The following is a 23,789-nucleotide window of genomic DNA, read 5'->3' as shown; positions in this document are numbered from 1 at the left end:
TAAGCTTTACTTGTTGCTCTCTTAAAGATACCACTCTCAACTAGAAGCTTAATGTGCAACCATTCTGATCCTTGGGGCATCCATACTTGGAGCCTCTTATGGACCCAGCACATCTGTGTCCCCAAAGGCTATAACTTCCTTTGTGGGATCAGTGACAAAAATTCTGGGGTAGAGGTGAAATGAAGTGCCACCACATGGCAAGACCCCAGAACTACTGTCATGGTCACCCAATGCTCAACACCTTATAAGGACTTTGGGGTGTGTATCCTTGACTTTTTAGCACCTCCCCCTTCTCCATTTTCAATGCCACACAGGCCAGAGTCTCTAACTTTAAAAGGGCAAAGTATGGATTCTGGGGAAATGTCCTCTGGTTCCTTAAAAAGGGAGCAGAGTATCTCATGTCCTGGTATGGTAAATTACAACATGACATCATTCTCTCCAACTTTATAGAGACCATTCACAAGTTGGCAAATGAGATAGCTTATAGTGTCTGGGAAATCCAGCAATCTTTGGATTCCCTAGCAAAGGTAGTTCTAGATAATAGAATAGCCCTAGACTACCTGCCTGCCTCTAGCAGGGGGAGTATGTGCTCTAGCAACATACTCATCAACATAATCTGGGCAGATAGAGATCTATGCTGAACATATTTTGGAAAAGGCTAGTTGGATGCAGAAAATCCACAATAACCTCAGTGCCCCCAAATCATCTTCTTAGAGATTCTGGCTCTTTTCTCTACTTACCCCTATTCTTCTTCCCACACTGATTATATTCCTCTTATGCCCGTTTGGTCCTTGTTTGCTTAACCTCCTTGCCAGGTTTGTCTCCTCCAGGGTTCAAGCCATCAACTTCCAGATGACTGCTCAGGCTATATACCAACCTCTGACCATCAGCCAGGTTCTGAAGTCTGACCCCTTGAATGGCAACCAGAGAGGCAGGGACAACTCTACATCCCTTGCCAGCAGGAGGCAGTTTCAGAAGCCAAGATCTTCACCCCTTTACCCCTTACTTCAAAAGAATTTGGGTCTCATTTATTGGAGGGGGGAATAACTAGGTATGAGCCCTGGAACACTCCCCCCCCTAATTTTCCTGGAACTTTCTGAACTCATCCCAGTTATCCTTTCAACTGGCCTTTCATTGTGGCTCCAGACCCAAGCCTCCAATTCTCTTACCTCTAACCTAGTCCAGCTCTTCATTGTCTGAATGGCCCTAGGCCACCTCCCACCCTCAATTCCTTCTAGACCCCTTCTCACAGTCACCCCAGGCTATTTGGCCACTCCTTGATCACATTCAGATCTTCCCACAGACTTTTTCCTATTAAAAGAGTTGTTCTCATCTACCAAAGCACGGATTCTTAAAATCTTGCCAAGCTCAATCAGTGTTTTAATAAACCTTGTCTCTGAATGAAGGCTGGAGTCAAGTTCTTTTGAAACAGGACCCATGTGTTCTGCCCTTGAATTTTGGAGTTCCCAGTGCCTCTAAACTGTAAGTTATAGATTGAGGGGGTGCTCCACCATGGGACAGTGTCCTCCCTGACACATGTAATAATCGGCATTATTCTGAATTATACACAATCCTCGGTTGTAAGCCCTAAAAGGCAGAGACAGAAAGCACCTAGAGGGAATACTTTGGAAGCTTTGATTATTTGAAGAATACAGAGAGAAAAGAGAGGGATCAGATCATTATAGGGATCATGAATCAGAGAATGAGTTATCTAGAGTAAAGAGAAAAGGATGGACCGGGGAGAGTGAAAGAAATCCTTTTTTTTTTGTCAGAAAAAAAGGGGCATAAAAAATGAAATTTTAAAAAGCTGATGAACAGGACTACCTAAAGAGGAAGAAAGGAATGGGGAATCTACCTGAGGGGGAAAAAGAGGGGGTAGACAATATAAGCAGATCAAAGTAAGAGGAATTAAAAATAAAAATTTAAAGGGAAAGGGGGTAACAAACAAGAAGAGGGGATCAGGAGTGAGGGGAAGAGAGCCAGTAGGAACAGGGCCATCTTAAAAAAAGATTAAAGTAACTGAAGAAACTTAGCAAAAGAGGGGGAAAATCATAACTTCAATAAAATCCAATTTTATAGACTCTTGACCTAGGACTGGCATAACCCTTTGTCTTTCTAATCCATAGGGGTCTCCATTTGTCATTTCTCAGAGGGAAAGTAGGAGATGCACATCCTTATCTTTTTAAAGTTAGTTTCCCCATGTGAGGGAACTTACTTTGACTCATGGTAACTATCCAGTTATGTTTCCCAGATTCCTGTTGGTCCTTATGCATTTCCAGGCTGATTGGAAACAAAGGTAATGAAGCAATCTGTGTCTTGGGGACAGATTCATTGTTTCCATTGGCTATTTTACGTATAATGGAGCTATTGGGTCCCAGACGCTTTCTGGGGTGAGGAATACTTTATTTACACCTAAAAGAGTCTTACCTTGATTTTCATTATCAATGTTTTGTTCTTCCTGACCTTCAAGTTTGCTGAAGTCTAAACTGAGCACATGTTTATGTACACATGGTTCGGAACCCTGTGGAGTAATATTGCCTACAAGAACATACTTTCCCGTAAGCCTCTGTGAACATGCACACAACCCCTATGCTGCTCTGGCTGCTAGGTTAGTGACTTCTGAATAGTGTTCTGGGGCTTTTGAAGAAGCTCATTGCTGTGTCCCTCAGGGCATTGCCTCTTGGGAGTTGTCACACCAGTTGGTTATCTCATCTTACCCTACTCTCTGCCACTTCTCATGCAGGAATTATTACATTAAGTGTAGATGGCATTGGTGGGAGCAGATGCCATTCAGCCAGGCAGAATGGCATGATAGCAATGCCCTTTAGGGGGAGGGAGAGGTTAGGGAATGTCAAAGAATGACAAAAAGCCTTCCCTTACTCTCCATGTAACTCCAGAATTCTTTGTCTTATAGTATTTCTCAGAGCCCCATCTACTGTCCTCATGCTCTTCAGACAGGCCATAAACCTATAATGAAATGACTGATTAAACAAGAAGGGTTTCCATGCTCACACCAAACCTCAGATCCACTATTGCCTGAGGTACACTTTACTTTCTATGTGGCTCACACCCTGTATTTGCTCAGTAATAGATTTGTCACGAGTGCCCCCAATACCTTGTGGTTTGTAGGATATACAGATCAGTTAGCAAGTCAAACATTTATTAATCACCTACTACATGCTAGGCACTGTGTTAAGTGCTGGGAATACAAAGAAAAGCAAAAGATAGTTCCTGCCCTCAAGGGCCTCACAATCTTTAGATCCTTTCCAGCTCTCTTGGCCCAGATATAAATGAAAATCATATTTATTTTATTTGACTGGAATAAAGTAGAAATTGCAAACAAGGTTGAAAAACTTTTCCATGTGAATATGGGGAAAGGTTAACATGCAACTATACAACAATTTGGTTAAATTTATATTAGTATGCAGATATTCTTATGCATTATCTCACCAGTCTGTATCTATTCTTTAATCACAAGAGCTGGGAAGAGTGAGGACAGTGAAAGGGATGAAAGCTCAGGGAAACCCAGTTATGATTTCAGATGAATGGGTCTGGGAGCATCCCAACTTCTATCCAGCTTTTAGATATGTATAGGGTAGGTTGCAGTTATTTTCTTCACAGCATAAGGTCCATGATGGGCGTTTATCAGTTAGGACTTTTCTTTCTTTACAATTCTTAAAACAATCCAGCTCAGTGTAATGATATTCAAATCCTGAGAAAGGATCAATAAGATCATAAATTTAGAATTGTAAGGGGGTAATCAAGATCACTAGTCTCTTTCATTTTATACTAAGTTATACTAAGTGGGAGCCATGCATTGGGTAGTGCTAAGCCTGGAGTCAGGAAGAACTGAATTCAAATTCAACTTCAAATACTTAATAGCAGTGTGACCCTGGGCAAGTCACTTAACCTTTCTTTGCCTCAGTCTCCTCATCTATAAAAGGAGGATAACAATAGCAACTACTTCATAAGGTTGTTGTGAGGATCAACTGAGATAATATTTGTAAAATGCTTAGCACAGAGCCTGGCACATAATGCGTGCTTAATAAATGCTTATTCCCTTCCCTTCCTATTTCCACTCTACCACACCTAGCATTTGACTCTCTATTCCTTGAAATTTGAAGATATGCCAAAAGATTATACCCTAGAGACATTATGTCTTAATATCTTACATTCTCACCTCCCTTTTTAGTATCTAAACAGGCCTGCCTGAGGTAGGAAGTGTAGCTTATGATGATTATAAGTGGAATATAATAGTGTAAGAACACTTGAGTCCACATCCATTGTCTGCAATATCCGAGTTGTCTGACCTTGGACAAATGCCTTAATCTTTCTAAGCCTCAGTTTCATCACATGTAAAATGATGATAATACTACTTGAACTGACCTACATATCAGGGATGTTGGGAGAAAGCCTCAAATGATAGATAAAGGTAGTAGGGGAATGAAAGGCTTCCCAAGAATTCACTCATGCAAGGAGACTCCTCACTCATTGTCTGAGTTGGCCAGGTCAGGGGGCAAGGCTGGTGCCCTGGCTTCCTTACCATTCCCAGTCTTCTTATAGTACACTTGGCTTCTGCATGCATTTTTCTTCTCCACAGAACAGGTCCTCAAACCACCCAAACAAGTACCATACTGAAATATTTTGCAGTAATTGCACACAACTAGTTTTGCTTTCTGTGCGTGTCGCTGAGTAATGCCAGGCACTGCATCTTGGAGACAGGAAGAATAGTGTGTACTTTTTAAAATTTCCTTTAGTTTGTTCATTTCTACCATACCTCCACTTAGTGGACTTAATCCAAACAGGGATATACTGGTCAGAGTTGGGGGATGAAGCCTAGGGGAACTCATTCAAAGGGAAGAGAACAAAGGAAAAAATGAATGATCCCATAGGATTCAAGGCTGGAAGGTGCTTTAGAGATCAGATGTTTTCTACTGTATTACCCCTTAACTGAGATTCCAGATCTGTGGTTGGAATAGATACAGAAGAGACCTCAGGCAGCCCCCCACCAGTACGCTGGGACTCACCCCCCAAGAAGCAGAGCAGACAGAGTCCCAGGAGGAACAGCTTGGTCATAGTACCCCTTGTTTAGTTTCTTGCTGTTAAGCCACTCGAACTCACTGATACAGTGACCAGAGGGTGAGGCAGATTCTGGAGCACTGAACATTGCCTGGTTACCTCCCATGGGCGCCTACCTACCTTATAACATTCTGAACTGTGGCCAGAAACTAGTTGGGGCAGTAGGAAGAGAGTTTGAAGGGAGAAATGACAGTCTTCAGTGTTTCCCAAACTTCTCTTTTCTGTGTTCCTCTCCCATACAGTCAGATCATCCATCTCTCTCTGAGGTTGCTCTCCCATGCTCAGAGATATAGGGTTTTCCCGATGCCTGTCTTCTAGGGGCACTCAAATCTCCTGATAGGAATGAAAATGAAGATATTCAGTTAATCAATCAATCGGCAAGTACTTAGCAAATGCTTCTTTGTGCTTAGTCACCGTGCTATATTTGTGAGGGATATAAGGAATATAAGACATGGTCCTAGCTCTCTCTGTTTCTCTTTTTGTTCTCTACACATACATATATACACATATGTGTATACACACAAATATTATAGGAATTTTAAAAAATCATAAATTCATTGAATCTTTGAGTGTTAGAGCTGGAAGGAGCCTTTGAAATCATCTTGTCTAATCTCATGATTTTACAAGGCAGAAAATTGTGGCCAAGACACATTAAATGACTCATTGGAGGTCATGCATAAGCTTTGTTAGTGTCAGAACTGGGACTAGAATCCCAGTTTTCTGCATCCCAGTAGAGTTTCCATCACCATAGTGCTGCCAAGGAAGAGAACACTTTTGGGAGAAGTAGTTAAGGAAGAAGGCTCCAGGGACAATTGAGACTTGATCCAGAACTTAAGAATTATCAGGACATGACTAGGTAGATTAGAGAGAGAAGACATTCTACATAGAATGTACAGACTTTGCTTGAGGCTTCAGAGGATTTGGGATCCTTGCTGACTGTGCCAGAGGTGTAGTTTTCATGCCACACTTGCCATATGTCTTTTCTTGGTAAGAAAGGACCACCAATGACCACTGGACAGACTTGAAGAAAAAGAGATGAAATGGCATATAGGTTATTCTCCAGAGAAAATATTTTGTGCTTCTTGACGTCTTCCCAGATTGTTCTGGGAATTTCCAAATCCTCCTCTTCTCTATTGGTATGTTGTCAGGCCCAGGTTTCTTTAAAAAAATATATTTTTCATTTAACACGGCATGCAAATTCAAGTACACAAAACTCTCAAATTGAATTCCTCATAAATAATTGATTCAAATTCTCCAAAAAGAGCAGTTTTCCATGTGGAATAGAAATTGATGATGAGATCAGGCTTTCTTTTCTGAGGATCTTGGGGATTTCCTTTTCCTGTAGTCCTCAGATTTTTTTTTAACACCAATAATGCATTCTTTTTTCATCCAATCTTTGTACAATCATCTTTTCCAAAGTTGAAATAGAAGGTGCTTCTGCCTTCCTAGTTGTCTTCTAATAGCGGTGCTCATGCATGAGGATGTCATGATCTCCTTTCCCTTATCCAGTGGCTTTTCAAGTGGAATGGTTTTGGCCATTATTCCTTTTTTCACAAGGTTTACCAAAGGTTTCTCCCTTTGACTCTTCACCTTAATTGTGGCTAACTTGCGAGACTTTCATAACACATATCCCAGAAGATGTTCCTAAGACGATTGCATAGGGGACTTCCCCATGAGAATGCTTTTCAGCTGAATTGCAATGAAATAGAATTTTGGTGTGGTAATCAAGAGAACCAGTTAGATTTTATTTCACCAACACTGATTCCATCTTGTGCTGGCACATGTATTATCCTCCATCTTGTTGTTTTTCTTCAAATCATCTGCAGGAAACTAAATGGTATAAATCATCTATTGTTTCATCAATGCAGGTAGATGCAATTAATCAGTAATTTTCAATTCTGGGAAAAGAAAGACTCCAAAGCTTACTCAACCCCTTCCTAACATCACCAAAACTTAGTCCTCCACCTCCCAGCTTGGAATGTACCTAATCTTTCCTTCAATTAGAAATCAGGTTGCCTAATTATGTATGCTGGTGAATTGTTTTCTTTTAATTAATTGGTCTTTTTTGATTAATTTTTTTTAATACATAAAAATCTGTATTCAGAGTCTTTGGACTGACTGGGGAGTCCACTGACTGGTTTATTATGCCTCTTTGCTAATAAATCATATAGCTTGGATTATTTCTTCAGTTATTATTAATCACCACAGTTTTTGGCAAAGTCAGCCAGGCCAGGCCAGGACTCTGGCTCTCAAGACATTATTCTTGGGGAGTTTCCCAAGAGCTCTCTGGTGATTTCACTGTGTGACCTCTTCATGAAAGACTAGCCTCAGAGTTTGGAGTCCTGCTTTCAATCATTGTTTCTTTCAACCTAACTTTAGGTTTAGAGTTAGGTTTAGGATTAGGTTTCCCCGCCATGGGTGGGGAAATACTATTAAGTTTTCCTCTGGAGTGGGGAAGGATTATAGATTTCAATAGTAATAAAATACCAGTGGGTTCTGCCCTAGATAGATTTTTGGTAGATTGAAACCAGAGGATGTTCCCAATAGTTATGGAAATGACTATAGAGTACACAATTAAATTATATGACATCTGGCAGAAATCTGCAAAAGATTCAGCTGGTAGTTTGTTTTGGCCTAATTTGGCTCTTTTCTTTATTGCAAATTGGAAAAAAGTAAGACTAGCAAGTGTGTGCTTGTTTTCTCATTTTGTCTCTGTTATTATTTCTTTGTGAAATGTAGGAAAATCTTTTGTCTTGTCTTGTGGGATGTTTAGTGTTGTTTGTAGATTCTGCTACCTTGAAGGATTTCAAGGGAAGGGAAAATGCAACCAGCCAGAAAAACTGCTAGAGTTTAATATGTTGAGGGAGAATAACGAAGTTTCACATTTGAAACAGTTCCCCAGATGCTAAACTCTCTGTCCAGTAAGCAGGACTAACTCCCTCTTTAGGCTTTCAGTAGGAGATTAGGTTAAAAAGAAAAAAAAACCCTGCAAGATTCCTTCTGTCATTTCAGCCCTAGCCACATTGGGGTTACAGAGATAAAGTCAGATAATTTAAAAAAAAAAAAAAGGAAAACTTTTTCCTGATTTATAGAACTGCTAATTGGGGCAGCTAGGTGGCACAGTGGATAGAGCACCGGTCCTGGATTCAGGAGGACATGAGTTCAAATCTGGCCTCAGACACATAACACTTACAAGCTATATGACCCTGGGCAAGTTACTTAACCTCATTGCCCAACCAAAAAAAACAACAACAAAAACAAACAAACAAAAAAGAGAACTGCTAAAAAACATCTTCATAGATTTTAGAGTTTTAGAGGTTAAGGAGATTGGAGATTAATCATTTTAAGATTGCAGGGGAAACCTCCTGGGACTTTGGATACTTTAAAAAACTCACCTCCCCTCTTTTGTCCTATTTGATAAGGTACTTAGCAAGAACTTAACATATTTCAATGAGTTTTGGGGTATCATTCTGTAGAGTTTTTTTTAAGGAAAAATAAGAATTAAATTCCATGAAAGTTTCAGGGGGTAAATAACAGATCACTTTTTTCCTTGAAGACTGGCAGAATTATTACTTTGGTATATTTAAGGAAGACAGCTAGTTTGAAAGTAATCCACTTGCCTCTTGGGAATTTTCAGTGCATATAGCTGATTGGATTCATTTTACCCAAATGCTGTATGCTATACCAATTGCTCTATGCCTAAGTCTTAGCATTGTTATAATTTGTAAATCTAATTTTTCTTGTTGTTTAATCTTACTGTTATTGCCTGTTGTGTTCTCTCCCCATCTACTCCTTTCAAAAAGACTGGAAAAGATGAAATGTTATTACTAAATTGCATGGTGAAGTGGAGCAAACTTTATATCACTTGATAGTTATTGGGCCTCGTGGGTATGTACATCAGGGTAAGTGGCTAAGTCATGGGAAATTGTCCCCATCACAGAAAGTGATACTTTCCCACAACCAAGATCCAGTTATGCCCTACCTTTGTAGTTGTACAGTTAGCTCAGTGTAACTTGTAGGGAGATACTAAACTGGGCCACCTCTAGATCCACACTTTTATCCCCCCCGCCAGGAAATGACAACATTTAATTTGAGGTCAACATCTCCCAGGGAATATGGCAGTATGCTAAGACCTGAACTGTCTTGTTACTGTCAATATGCCTTTACCATGTGGCCATTTGTGGTCATGTGGTCAACTGTGGTCATTTTCCTTTATGTTTTACCTGAGACCATGGCCCCTATGATACCCTTGACTTTGACAAAGTAATCAGTTATATCCATAGCATTACCTTCCCTGATATAACTAGGGGAAATTTCTTCTGTGCCAGAGCTTGTCTTTACAAATATGCAGATCATGAGCCCAAGCATGGTTCCTTAGCAAACCTTACCAGAAATGGTTTAGATTGGATTAGGTATGACAACAGTTTTGCCAGAAAAAGGTTAGCTCTCACCAATCTTACATGGAAATTTAGCATCTCCAGGTAGGTTTTTCATCTACGGAGATGAGGCTATAAGCTATATATACATATTTGTATATGTGTGTGTGTGTATATATATATGTATATATACATATACACATCTGTGTGCGTATGTATATATGTATTTACCATAAACCTCCCTTCCCCCAAACTGGTTTGGAACTTGTGGGGTCACCAATTTAGTCCCTCCAATCTCATTCTTTAATTATAACATAGGACTGTGGGAAGAAGTGCTGTTGTTCATCCTTTGTTTTCAAAAAGGACCAATGCCACCATGGGTTCTGTCTTGATTTGCACATGAATTGGATTTAAGTGAGGCAGAGTTGCACAAAGTCATCAACCTCATTCTCTTTCAGAGTCATCAAAGTCCAGTGTCAGGACAAAAGTGAAGATGACTAGTGATGGCCTAGGATGTAGTGGATGATGTTGGTGTCCTCATTGTCTGACCAAGCTCTAAGTGCTCCACAGAGCTTCCTTTAGCCACTCTCATGGCCATTAGAGCAAATTGTGCTCATCAACTCATTCCACTGGGAGAAGTCTTCACATACTCAAGATAGACATCACCCTAACTCACCAAGTTTGAGGCCTGTCAGTTACTCTCAACCTGCTTTTGCCTTGTTTAAGAAGAAGTGCTACTAGAAATCTGAGTGTATGGGTGGCATAGCCATGAAGAAAGAGAAACATTACTGAATAAGCTGTGAATGAAAATGGATTAGCAATGAAGATCCTCTGCTCCCTAGTCTAATCCATAGGTGTATCAGCATTAGAGTAGGCTACTAGAAACCTATCACTTGAAATTGAGAATCTTGTGTAAGCCACTAGTAAATCCATTTCCTCCCTCCAATTGAGATGTATTCTTTAGCCAATTGGCCTTACAAAATCACATGTTCCTAGACCTTATAACAGCATCTCAAGGAAGGGTCTGTACTATTATTGGTGGTCTGGTGCCTCCCCATTGATCAAAGAGGGGGATTGATGAAATAGAGCAAAACCCAATTACAAAATGGAATTGGTTGGATGTGGGAATCAAGAGAACCATTTAGATTCTATCTCATGAATGACTGACTCCATCTTGAGTTGCTACCTGTATTATCCTCTATCTTGTTGTTTTTCTTCAAATCATCAATGAGAAACTAAATGGTGTAACTCATTTATTGTTTCAAAAAGGCAGATGAATACAATTAGTTAACATCTCTCAATTCTGTGAAAAAAAAATATTTCAAAACCTACTTGTCCCCTGCCCAACTTGACTGAAAATCACTCTCTTCTGCCCCCATATTGGAAAATTTCTATTCTTTCCTCCAATTAAAAATCAGATTACCTAATTTTGTATCTTGGTGAATTGTTTTATTATCATTAATCGATTTTATTTGATTAATTGTTTTTAATACATAAAAATCTGTCTCACTCTGTATTCAGGGTCTTTGGACTGACTGAAGAGTATATTGATCTATTTATTATGCCTGTTTTGCTAATAAATCATACAGTTTGGATTGTTTACTCAGTTATTATTAATTATTATATTATATATATATATATAATTATATATTAATTATCTATCACACTTATGATAACTTTCTATTATGTGCTGTAGGAAGATAGGTCAGTCTGATATTGCAGTTTTAAGTCTGGAACAAAATGACACACTTGTAAAACATATTACAGTTAACAAAATGAAGCCTATTTGGACATATGAGGAGAAGAATATTCAGAATAATGTATATATGTGCTTTCCTTTTAGACATTCACAATATGGAACTTTGTTTTGTTTGACTATAAATGTAGTAACTATTAATAGTAGTTTTGTTTTTCTTTCATTCTCAATTGGCAATAGACTGGGGTGAGATAAAGAGAAAGCAGATTTTTGCCAATATAAAAAATACAATATTTTTTACCTCATGAACTTTTACCCCACAGCCTCAGGAACTTTTACCTTATGAACTTTTACCTCACAAACTTTCATTTAAGGAACAGCAGATGGCTGAGTTGGGAAAGATGAAGGATCATCTCCCCTGCTATTTCTAGAAGTGCTCTTGGATTGTAAATGAGAAGAAGTGAACACATGCCGGGTGAGTGCAGTACTACAGAAAGCAAGAACATTTTTGAGACAGCATAGCTGGGGTCCATAACTGTGGCTTAAGGGAGGAGAGGAGTGTCTAATGTTGATCCCCCAGACAAAATTCAAAAATAACAGTAAGGAGGACCTGAGGCATAGAACAACATTACCCACAATGTAGGATTAAAACTTAATAATAATAATAATAAATTGCTAAAACATAAAATAAAACAAAATAAAAATAAAAATGAGTAATGTTAAATGGTCACAAAACTAAAAAGAGCACTTGGAAAAACTTTAAAAAGAATTAAAAAATCAAATAAGAGAGATCAAGGAAAAAAATTTTTTTAAAGCAATACAAAAAAAATTATAAAAAGAAAGTAAACCTATTGGAAAAAGAGGTACAAAATCTTAAGGAAGAAAACAGTTCCCTGGAAACTAGAGTTGGGCGAGTAGAATCTAATGACATTACGACACAAAGAAATAATAAAACTAGAAAAAAAGAAAAGAAATCTGAAATATATCATTAGAAAAACAACTGATCTGGAGAACTGATCGAGGAGAGACAGTGTAAGAATTGTGAGACTATGTGAAAGTTATGAAAAAAAGAATCTGGATACAATATTACAAGAAATTATTAAGGAAAATTGCTCTGGTGTTCTAGAACAATAGGTAAAGTAGAAATAGGAAAAAAATCCACCGTTTACGACCAGAAAGAGATCCCAAGAGGAAAACTTACAGGAATGTCATAGCCAAGTTTTAAAACTCCCAGGTTAAGGAGAAAATATTGCAAGCAATAAAAAAAGTTGTTTTTTTTAAATACTGCAGAAATACAGCCAGGATTTCACAAGACTTAGCAGCTTCTACACTAAAAGAGATAGATAGTAATACTATAATAGTGGGGGACTTTAATCTTCCCCTTTTGGAACTAGATAAATCTAGCCAAAAAATAAGAAAGAAGTCAAGAAAATGAATAGAATTTTAGATAAGGTAGATATGATAGATATGTGGAGAGGATTGAATGGAAATAAAAAGGAATATATCTTTTTCTCAGTGGTTTATGGTACCTTTACCAAGATTGACCATATATTAGTAAATAACAATTTTACAGTTAAAAGCAGAAAAGCTGAAATATTAAAAGTATCCTTTTCAAATTACAATGCAATAAAAATTATATTTAATAAAGGAAAACAGAAGCATTGATTAAAAACTACTTGGAGATTAAGCAACCTAATCTAAAAGAATGAGTTAGATTAAAGAACAAATTATAGAAACAATCAATAATGTTTTTAAAGAGAATGATAATAATGAGACAACATATTAGAACCTATGGGATACAGGAAAAGCAGTGATCAGAGAAAAATTTATATCTCTATATCCTTACATCAGTAAAATAGAGAAAGAATAGACCAGTACATTGGGTAGGCAATTAGAAAAAACTAGAAATAGAACAAGCTAAAAAGCCCCGATTAAACACTAAATTCTAAATTCTAAAAATTAAAGGTGAGATTAATAAAATTGAGAGAGAAAAAATCATTGAATTGATAAATAAAACTAGGAGTTGGTTTTATGAAAAAACAAATAAAATTGATAAACAATTGGTTAATTTTATTTTTTAAAAGAGAGAGAAAACCAAATCACTAGTATCAAAAATGAAGAGGGTAAATTTACCACAATGAAGAGGAAATTAAAGCAATAATTAGGAACTATTTTGCCCAGTTATATTCCAATAAATTTAACAATTTAAGTTAAATAGAAGATTTACAAATAAATTTCCTAGATTAGCAGAAAAGGGAACAGAATATTTAAATAAACTTATTTTAGAAAAATAAATTGAACAGGACATAAATGAGATTCCTGAGAAAAAAAAGCACCAGCACCAGGTGGATCTACAAGTAAATTTTATCAAACATCTAAAGACAAATTAATTCCAATATTAAATAAATTATTTGGAATAATAGTCAAAGAGAGGATCCTACCAACTTTCTTTTATGAAACAAATATGATATTGCATGTAAACCAAAAAGAATAAAAACAGAAAAAGAAAATAAATCATAGACCAATTTCATTAATGAATATGGATGGAAAAATTCTAAATAAAATGCTAGCTAAAAGATGATGATAATATATTACTAAGATTATACATTATAATCAAGTGTGATTTATAGCAGAGTTGCAGGGGTAGTTTACCATAAAGGAAACTATTAACATAATTGATCATATCAATAGTAAAAATAAAAACAATCATATAATTATATCAATAATGCAGAAAAAACTTTTGATAAAGTACAACACTCATTTCTGTCAAAAACACTTGAAAGTATTGGTATAATTTGATTTTTCCTTAAATTGATAAAAAAAAATTTATTTAAAATGATCAACCACTATTTGTAATGGGGCTAAACTAGAAGCCTTCCCAATAAGATCAAGTGTGGAAAAAGAGGCCCACTGTCAAGAATATTATTCAGTATTGTATTAGAAATCCTAGGAATAGCAAAAAGAGAAGAAAAAGAAATAAAAGGAATTGGAATAGGGAATGAGGTAATAAAACGATCTCTTTTTGCAGATGATATGATGATATATTTGGAAAATCTCATAGACTCAACTACAAAATTAGTTGAAACAATAATTTTAGCAAAGTAGCAGGATATAAAGTAAATGCACATAAAACATCAGTGTTTCTATATATCACAAATAAAATCCTGCAAGAAGAGATAGTAAAAGATACCCCATTTAAAATAACTGTAGATGTTATAAAAAACCTGAGAGCATACCTGCCAAAACAAACCCAAGATCTGTATAAAAATTATTTTTAAAAAGCTTTTTATACAAATAAAATCAGATTAAAATAATTTGAGAAATATTAATTGTGCACGGGTAGGTAGGGCCAATATCATAAAAATGTTAATTTTGCCCAAACTAAGATACTATATATATATATACATATATATATATATACATATATATATATATATATATATTCAATGCAATCTCAATTAGATTACCAAAAAATTTTTTTATTAAGTTATTTAAAAAATTCATTTGGAAGTACAAAAAGTCAAGAATATCAAAGGAACTGATGAAAAAATATATAAAGGAAGGAGGTTTAGCAGTACCAGATTTTAAACTATGTTATGAGGCAGTGATTATCAAAACTATCTCATACTGGCTAAGAAATAAAAAGGTAGATCAATGGAATAGAGTATACATACAATTTACAGCAGCAAATAAATATAATACCCTTGTATGTGACAAATGTAAAGACTTAAGATTTGGGAATAAGAATTATTTGTTAAAATTTTTTTGGGGGAGAAAACTGGAAAGCAATATTACAGAAACTACTCGTAGAGCAATATCTTACACCATTCACCAAGATAAGGTCAAAATGGATACATGACCTAGATACAAAGAGAGATATTACAAGAAAAATAGAAGAACATGATTACTTATCAGACTTATGGAAAGGCAAACAATTTATAAATAAACAACAACAGAGAGCAAGGTTAGGTGTAAAAGGGATAATTTTGGTTACATTAGATTAAAAAAGATTTGTACAAATGAAACAAATGTAGCCAAGATCAGGATGGTAGAAAATTGGGAGAAAAATTTATAGACAGTTCCTCAGATAAAGGTCTCATATCTCAAATATATAAAGAACTTTGTCAAATATATAAGAATACTTGTCATTCCCCAATTGACAAATGGTCAAAGGATATGAACAGGCAGTTTTCCAATGAAGAAATCAGAACAATTTATAGTTATATGAAAAAATGCTCTAAATCATTGTTGATTATGGAAATGCAAATTAAAACAATTTTGAGATATTTTACACTTGTCTGATTGGCTAAAATAATCGAAGGGCAAATACACAAATACTGGAGACAATGTGGGAAAATTGGGATACTAATTCATTGTTGATAGAATTGTGAACTGATTCAACCATTTTGGAGAGCAATCTGAAATTATGCCCAATGAGTTATTAAACTGCCTATACCCTTTGACCTAGCAATAGCACTGCTAGGTCTATTTCCAAAGATGATAAGGGAAAAAGGAAAAGATGCTATATGTTTTAAAATATTTGCAGCAGCTCTTTTTGTGTTGGCAAAGAACTGGAAATTGCAGGGATGCCTATCAATTGGGGAATGGTTGAACAAGTTGTGGTATATGATTGTGAAGGAATTCTACTGAGCTGTAAGAAATGATGAGCTCAATGATCTTAGAAAAGCATGGAAAAACTTGCATGAAATAATGAAGAACAAAATGAACACAACTGAGAGAATATTGTATATTGTTACAGTAATATTATTTTAAGAATGACTGAGCAAATAAGTCATTTTGACTATTATTAAGTATAAAGGATGTAAATATGCATCTAGAGAAAGAACTAATAAATAGAAATATATACAGAATAATTTTATACATACATATGTGTTTAATGGTAGCCATTAATTGCTTGTTTTATTCCATAAATTAAAAATAAAATAAATAAAAATAAAATAATTTTATTTAAAAACAGAAATATTTTGGAGCCAGGAGTGTTCAAGATAAAAACTTATAAGAAGATACCAACTCCTTATCTTCTCCAAGTAATTCCTGAAAGAAAAAGTCACAAATTTTCCACAAGCTCTCGAGGAATTCCTGGAAGAAATCAAGCAATAGTTTTTAAAATGATCACATAAAGGAAATGAGAGCTCTAGAGAGAAAATGGAAAAGGAAATGAGAATTCTAGAGAATTGACTTGAAAAGAGAATTAACAGTTTAGTACAAGAAAATTCAAAATTCACCCAAGTAGCAGATAAAAATAAAATTTGACAAGAGATAAATAATTCCTTGAAACAAGAAATAAGAGGACTAAATTAAAAGACTGAAAAAATATGGTAAATTTTAAAGTTATCTTCTAATCAGATTAAGGGACCTGAAAAACAGACAAGGAGAGATAATTTAAGAATCATCAGACTACTTGAAAACCTTTACCATGAAAAGCCCTGATACCATATTTCAAGAAACCATGAATAATTGTCCAGACCTATTAGAATCAGAATACAGGGTTAAAATAGAAAGAATCCACCTGCTGAAAACAACTCCAAAGTGAAAATTTGGAGGAATGTGATAGTCAAAATAGACTTTTTAGGTTAAAGAAAGCATACTGCAAGCAGCCAAAAAGAAAGAGTTTAGAGACAGCTAGGTGGCACAGTGGATAGAGCACCAGCCTTAGATTCAGGAGGACTTGAGTTCAAATATGGCCTCAGACCAGACACTTGACACTTACTAGCTGTGTGACCCTAGGCAAATCACTTAACCCATTGCCTAAAAAAAAAAAAAGAGTTTAAGTATTCAGCAGCTATGGTTAGTATCACATATATGTGGTTTCTATGACCACAAAGGAGACAAAATCATGGAATTTGTTATTGCAAAGGTGAAATGTAAAGTCTGATGACCAAGAATAACAATAAACAAATGGAACATTATCTTATCAGGGAAAAATAGACCTTTACTGAAATAGAGGTCTTCCTGACATTCCTGATAAAGGCATCAGAAGTGAGTAGATAGTATAAAATGCAAACAGCAGACAAAAGAAATATGTGTATATGTATGTGTATATATATATATATATATATATATATATGTAAATGCATTTGAGCATCTGGAAGGGGCTATATGATTATAAAGGTTTATAGTCTAATGGGGGGGAAACACTTGTCCCCTCAGAACCAATTTTGTCACTGTTTAGGGGGAGTAAATAAGACAGAGAGAGCATGTTTGTTATGTTTTTAATGACCTTAATTTTTGAAAAAAGAAAACAGAAGGAAAGAGTAATACAGTAAGGAAGGAAGACAGAGGAAAGTGTGGGTGATTGGTGAGGTGGATGTGAAAGAAGTTGTGGGTGAGGAGGTAATGAATAGAAGGGAGAGTGGGGCAAGTGAGAAGAGGAGTGGGGACTAACCAGCCATAGATCTGGCCCTCTGCATGCTCAGCAAAAATGGGAACTGCCCCAAAGCACCCTGTGTTCTTAGAGTCCTGTGCTAGTAACCCCAACACTGCAGCTCTATTACCATTTCCATGAATATTTCTCTTTGTACTTCTGCTCTTTCAATTTCTGGCTTTGCTACTTGTCCAGATTGCTCCCTTTCTTGTATCACTTCCATACCACCATATCCCTTAGGACATAAAAGGTTAGAAGGATTCTGAGTCAGAATGGAAGAATGAATAGAATACCCACACATACATCCCAGAATTAAACAAAAGAGCACTAGACTCAAAAAAGATTAAAAATGAAAAGCGATAACTACAATATCTTCCTCCAGCTTATGCATAAAGAGCCCAATCAGAGGAGGCAGGGTGAGTTAAGCACAACCCTAGGAGGCCTTTCAGATCAAATAATTTGAGAGCTCCAGCCAAATAGCCTCAGGGTGGTCAAGCAAGCCATGGTTCAGAGGACCAGAAGACCAGAGTGGCCTAGTTAGGGAACAAAAATTGCCAATGTGACAAAGCTCCTAACAAGAGAGCAGTGATCAGTTTGCATGCCTCAGGGGCTCTGAAGGTTTGCAAAAAGCTGGCATGAAGTACCATTGAGAGCCTTTAAGAACTCAGTGCTCTGTAATCAAAGGATTCATGCAAGTCTGGGACTGCCAGATTTTTCTGTAAGGGAGACATAAGAAGAAGGGTTATCAGCAGCAAGACCCAAGTCATTACACATCATCCCATCCAAGTATATCAGAGAAGCAGGAACCTCATCTGGACAAAAAGTCCCAGTTCAGGAAATAAAGCTGAAAATGTGAATGAAGAGAAAAAGATACTGGCAATAATAACCTTTTGTGGATCAAGGAATACCCCTCACATTAGCCTAGATGAAGAAAATAACTCCACAGCCTCCATGAATAGAGCCTTAGATAAATTCTATTCGAATTAGTGGAAGAGATAAAACACAAAAATGTACTCTATAGGAATGAACCAGAAGGAGAATAAAAAAAAAGACAAAAACAACTTACTGTAAGAGGTATCACAATCTTGTTCAAGTGAGGGACTCCCTGAAAATTCAAATGTGCCAAATGTAAACCAGTAATTCCATAGGACAAGAAATAGGAAAACAAAATCAAAACAATGAAGAAATGAAGAAAATATGTGGAATGTCCTATTTTAAAAAAAACTGACCTAGAAAACAGGTCAAGAAGAGATCAGACTAAGAATCATCAGACTACTTTAAACCCTTTCTTCTCCCCCCCCCAAAAAAAAAACACCACAAAAAAGTCTGGATGCTGTATTTCAAAAAATCATAGATGAAAGCTTTTCAGATCAATTATATAACCAGAGGACAAAGTGAAAATTATGGGGTAATGGGAAGTGGATCCTGAATTTTCCCATACAATTCAGTAACCCAGGCCCTGAACTTTCCCATGCATTTCTACCTAGATACTCAATAATACCTTTAACTGTCCCTTCATTGTGGCCCTAACTCTTAACTTCTTTCATTGTCTGCACCTGGCCCACTCCAGGTTACTTGCCACTCCTTAATCCCATCTAGATCTTCCAACAGTGTTTTTCTGTATAAAAGTACCAATCTTACCCCCATTGAATTGCAAAGATTCACTTAGAATCTTGCCACTTCTATTGGCATAACAATAAAACCTCACTACTCTGACTGAACAAAGGCCTGAGTGGTCAAATTCTTTGAAGGCAGATCCACCCCGTACCCTTGCATTTGGGGGTTACCAGCACCCCAAACCACAAAAAATAAAATCCATCCATCATCTTCTTGAAATAGGAAAAAAAATCTTAAGAATATCATAGTATGCAGAGCTTTTTGGTTAAAGAAAAAATACTGTTAAGTAGATTGAAAAACAGTTTGTGTACTAAGAAATCAGTTAGAATCACACATGACTTGGCAGCTATGATAATAAAGAAAAGGAGGACATGCAATACAAAATTCTGAAAGTCAAAAGGTAAAAAACTACAGCAAAGAATAATTTACCATGAAAACAGCATAATCCTACAGAAAAAAAAAGGCCTTTGATAAACAATAGTTCCTGATGGAAATACTAGTGCTAAATAAGATTTTTTTAATGCAAGCACAGAAGTCAAGAGAACCCTAGAATGGCAAATGCCATTGCTTGAGGATTGTAGGAGGAACAACTAATGGAGGAGAGGAAGCAAGTATACCTTCACAATCTGAATATCTTCAATGGTCTTAAAGAGAGTTAATTGGGGAGAGGATTCTGGGAAGATGGCAGAGTAGGTCAGAAAATTCCAACCTCTCCAGATTTCCTCCACAAAAAAGACAAAATAGCACCTCAAGGTGAACACAGAAGAGTAAAAATTAACAAGAAGTGGGGCAGAACAGTAGTCCTCTGGGAGAAGAATGGAAGAAAATTCCCAGGTCTGGGGTTCTGGTCCCTGTGAAGTATAAATACCTCTAGGCTAGTTCAACTGAAACAGCAAGCAGTGAGTCTTGGGGCTAGCTGGGTTGGGGAGGTAGCCTTAGCCCCAGCCACAGGAATTTTCACCTCCCAAATAGTGTGGAGCCGGAGCAAAGAAAGATTGGTGGAACCTCTGCTGATAAGGGACATCAGGCCCAGCTGTGCTGCCTAGACATGACCCTGATCAAGAAGGAACCAGAACATGCCTGGTGAGCATAGAAGCAGTGGGGTGGGGTGCTACTGGCTGGGAACATTTATAGGAGGGTGGAGTTCTTGGTTTCAGTTCCAGTTCAGAGAGGAGAACTGAAGGAGGACCTGAGGCTAGAGGCACCATCCCCCCTACCCTAAGACTACATGTGATTACCAGTTGCTATAAATTTTAAAAAAAAAATGAGCAGGCAAAGGAGAAAGAACCCAACCATAGAAAGTTACTATGGGAATAGAGAAGACTGGGATTCATCTTCAGAGGAGGATATGGAAGCAAAAAAAAAAGTGTCTTCTAACCCACAGAGTGATGCCAAATAGTCACCTGCCCAAAAAGAATTCATAGAAGAACTTTAAAAAGACTTAAAAAATTATATGAGAGAGATTGAGGAAAAATTAAAAAAAAGAACAATTTTAAAAAAAACAAGATTGTGAAAAGAAAGGCAACCAACTAGAAAAGGAGATCCAGAATCTTAAGGAAGAAAATGACTCCTTGAAAACTAGAATTGGGCAACAGGAAACCAATGAAGTTATAAAAGACCAAGAAATAAGAAAATGAAATATAAAGAATGAAAAAATAGAAGAGAATGTGAAACATTTCATAAGAAAAACAACTATTTGAGAACAGATCAAGAAGAGAAAACATAAGAATAATCAGACTACCTGAAAGCTATTATCAAAAGAATCTTGATACATTAATACAAGAAATAACTAAAGAAAATTATCCTGAAGTAGTAGAACGAGAGGAGAAAGTAGAAATAGAAAAAATTCACTGATCACCACCTAAAAGAGATCCTATGAGGACAACCTATAGAAATATCATAGCTAAATTCTGAAAACCCCCTGCTCAAGGAAGAAATATTACAAGAAACAAGAAAAAAAATTCAAATATTGTGGAGCCATAATTAGAATCACACAAGACCTGGCAGCAGCTACACTAAAAGACTATAGGTCTTGAACACTATATATTGAAGAGCAAAAGAACTGGGGTTGCAGCCAAAAATAACATACCCAGCAAAGTTAAACAATCCTGAATGAAAAAAAATAGATATTCAATGAATTGCCAGACTTTCAGGATTTTATTGCAAAAAGACATGAAATTAATAGAAAATTTGACACACAAGATCCAATAGAAATATAAGGTAAACATCAAAGACTAATTACAAGGGACTCAATAAGGACAGACTGTTTACTTTTGAATGGGATGTCCCAGTGAAGACTTCTCAGTGTAATTAAGGTAATGAGTTCAGAAGGTAGTGTGAGAAATGAACTCTCAGAAGTGAAGGCTCCTAAAAGGGTCAAATAATTCTTGATTATTACTTTCAAAATCCTCCCCCACTCAGACCCTGTTTTTAAGCACTTAACAGAAAGAATAAGCCCTGCCCCACCCCCAACCTGAGCCATTTGCCCTTGGCTTCTGCCTCTTTCCTTGTCTTTGAATTTTGTCCTGGAATGTAAGCCTCACCTCCCAGTTAAGGGATAGGAAGAAACTTTTGAGCTTAGAATGTAAGCCCACCCCCAGTTAAGGGGGTAAGGGATAGTGTGTGTGGAAGTTGTTTGTGGTGGGTGGAGCTTGTTTGCAGGGTGGGCAGAGATTTGCTTTCATAAGGCGGCTCCTGTTACTCAGTCTCTCTCTCTCTCCACATGTATCAAAGGAGCAGACAGCCATCTCTCAAGATTGTAATAAAGGTAACCTTTGCTTTCCACCTTGAGTAGCCTCTGAGTTTAATTTGGTTGGGGTCGCTGTCCCACACAGCTTTGGAGGTCCCACTGAGATTTTTTGCCCATCTGTGAGGAAGACTACAGTCTAGACCTTGGGGTCAGGGCGCCCTTGGAGATTTCTCCGGTAGCCCTCAGACCAGATTTAGGGAGCCTCCCTTCGTTTGGGTAAGGGCTCAAAGAGAGACGCTCAAGGGGGAAAGCAAAGGCAGGGCAGCTATAAGATTGTGTGAAGCCAGCTGGCTGCGGGTGAATAGAGTGAAATAGAGTGAAGAATCAGATCAGTCACGTGAGTTGTATGCATGCAGCCAGACTGTGGCTCTCATGTTCCTTTATTACTTAGGTCCTTGACCTGGAGGGAAGGTGACGACCCTCAGCTAAATCAACTAATTGCTAAGTCTCTGACTTGGGGCTGGGGGTGACCCCGCCCGACTAAATTCTGGGGACACTGAGAGAACATTCGGGTGACTGTAAGGGGGGAGAGAGACCTCTTCTGTTAGTTAATCGTTGAGTCACTGACTCGGAGAGAAGAGCAATCTCTCTCAGCCAAATTCATTTGTGTAATTGCATATAGGTAAGAAAATTATTGGCAAACTGCAGTCTGAAGTAGTAAACCAGAAGCTGCCATTTTATATTCCAGAAGATAGTCTTTTAGGGAATAGACTCCAAGATCAGAACGAACTACCAAAATAAAAAGGGAAAGATAAAAAAAATAATATTTTTTTAAATTAAATATGATGTGAGGACTCTGCAGCAATTTGTTGTAGGTCTCTTTTGTGTTCCTGTTTGTATCCGTGGTGTGAATGAGAGTGAATAGAAGGTTTGAGAGTAAAAGATTTGGAAACTTTTGGAATAAAAAATAAATTAAAATTTTTTTTGTAAGACCAGTGAATTGTTCAGAATGCATAGTGAGGTTGTAAAAGCAGTCCAGGAAGAGAGAGGGAGGGCCCTATTCAATTATCTATAGAGGGTTACATCCTGTTCAAATTGCTGAAGCCTGAGATTTTCAGGAGGGAGGTTCCATCTGATAAGCCTCTAAGAAGCAGAGGGGACTTTTTTCTTAGTTCCCTTAAGGAAGTAGGAAAGAAAAGGAGGATTTAGAGCAGGAATTGTTACCATGTGTCTTTTCAAGGGAATATATAAATTTGTGGAGGATATTTCCTTTTAAAGGGCCAAGAGTATTGGATTTAAAACAAAAATGTTTTTAATTGTTTATTATTAATGATTATAAATTCAGATCTGATTGGATTTAAGTTTACTGTTAAAAAAAACTGGTTATGAGATGTGGCATTATTAATGTAATTGTTGAAAGTACTAAGAATAATAAGATTAATAATTTTCTATTTGTGATAAACTGGAAATGCAACTGATGCTATCTGAAGTTTATTGTTTAAGTTATTACTATGTTTCTTAATTGTATTGTATTTCTAAAACTCTTAGATTGTAAAATTTGAGGAACCACTGTGAGGTAGAAATGGTGTTTAGGTAACTCTTGAATGGGTCTTTTAGTGATAAAGATGAGATAATTTGAAACTGTTAAATACCTAGTGAGGTATATTTGATTATAAGACTATGATAGGAGATTTTCATTTAAAATCTTGACTATTATAAATATATATATATATATGGTGGTTTAAAGTTATAGTTTCAACATATTAATGATGAGATGAATTATTCTCTCTTCAAAGTGATTGGGAGTGCATTCATCTAAATTGATAATGGGTTATTTCAAAGTTTATTACAATTTTGGGAATAATTTTATAATGTATGCCCTGTGATACAAACATATTTTATTGTAAAAAAAACTTATTGATATGTATTTGGAATTAATGAGGTATT

The 23,789-nt window shown here is 36.6% G+C and overlaps 1 pseudogene; it reads left to right on the top strand.

Moving 5' to 3' along the window:
- Positions 1 to 11,619: 11,619 nt before the first annotated feature.
- Positions 11,620 to 23,789, top strand: part of LOC144454376 (S-formylglutathione hydrolase pseudogene) — a 122,055-nt pseudogene continuing 109,885 nt past the window's right edge.

Source organism: Phascolarctos cinereus, unplaced genomic scaffold, assembly GCF_003287225.1.
Source record: "Phascolarctos cinereus isolate Bilbo 61053 unplaced genomic scaffold, phaCin_HiC Scaffold_726;HRSCAF=1367, whole genome shotgun sequence".
In the NCBI taxonomy this organism is placed as follows: Eukaryota; Metazoa; Chordata; class Mammalia; order Diprotodontia; family Phascolarctidae; genus Phascolarctos; species Phascolarctos cinereus.
The sequence above is the reverse complement of the archived record's forward strand: the minus strand, read 5'-3'. Positions and strand labels throughout refer to the sequence as shown.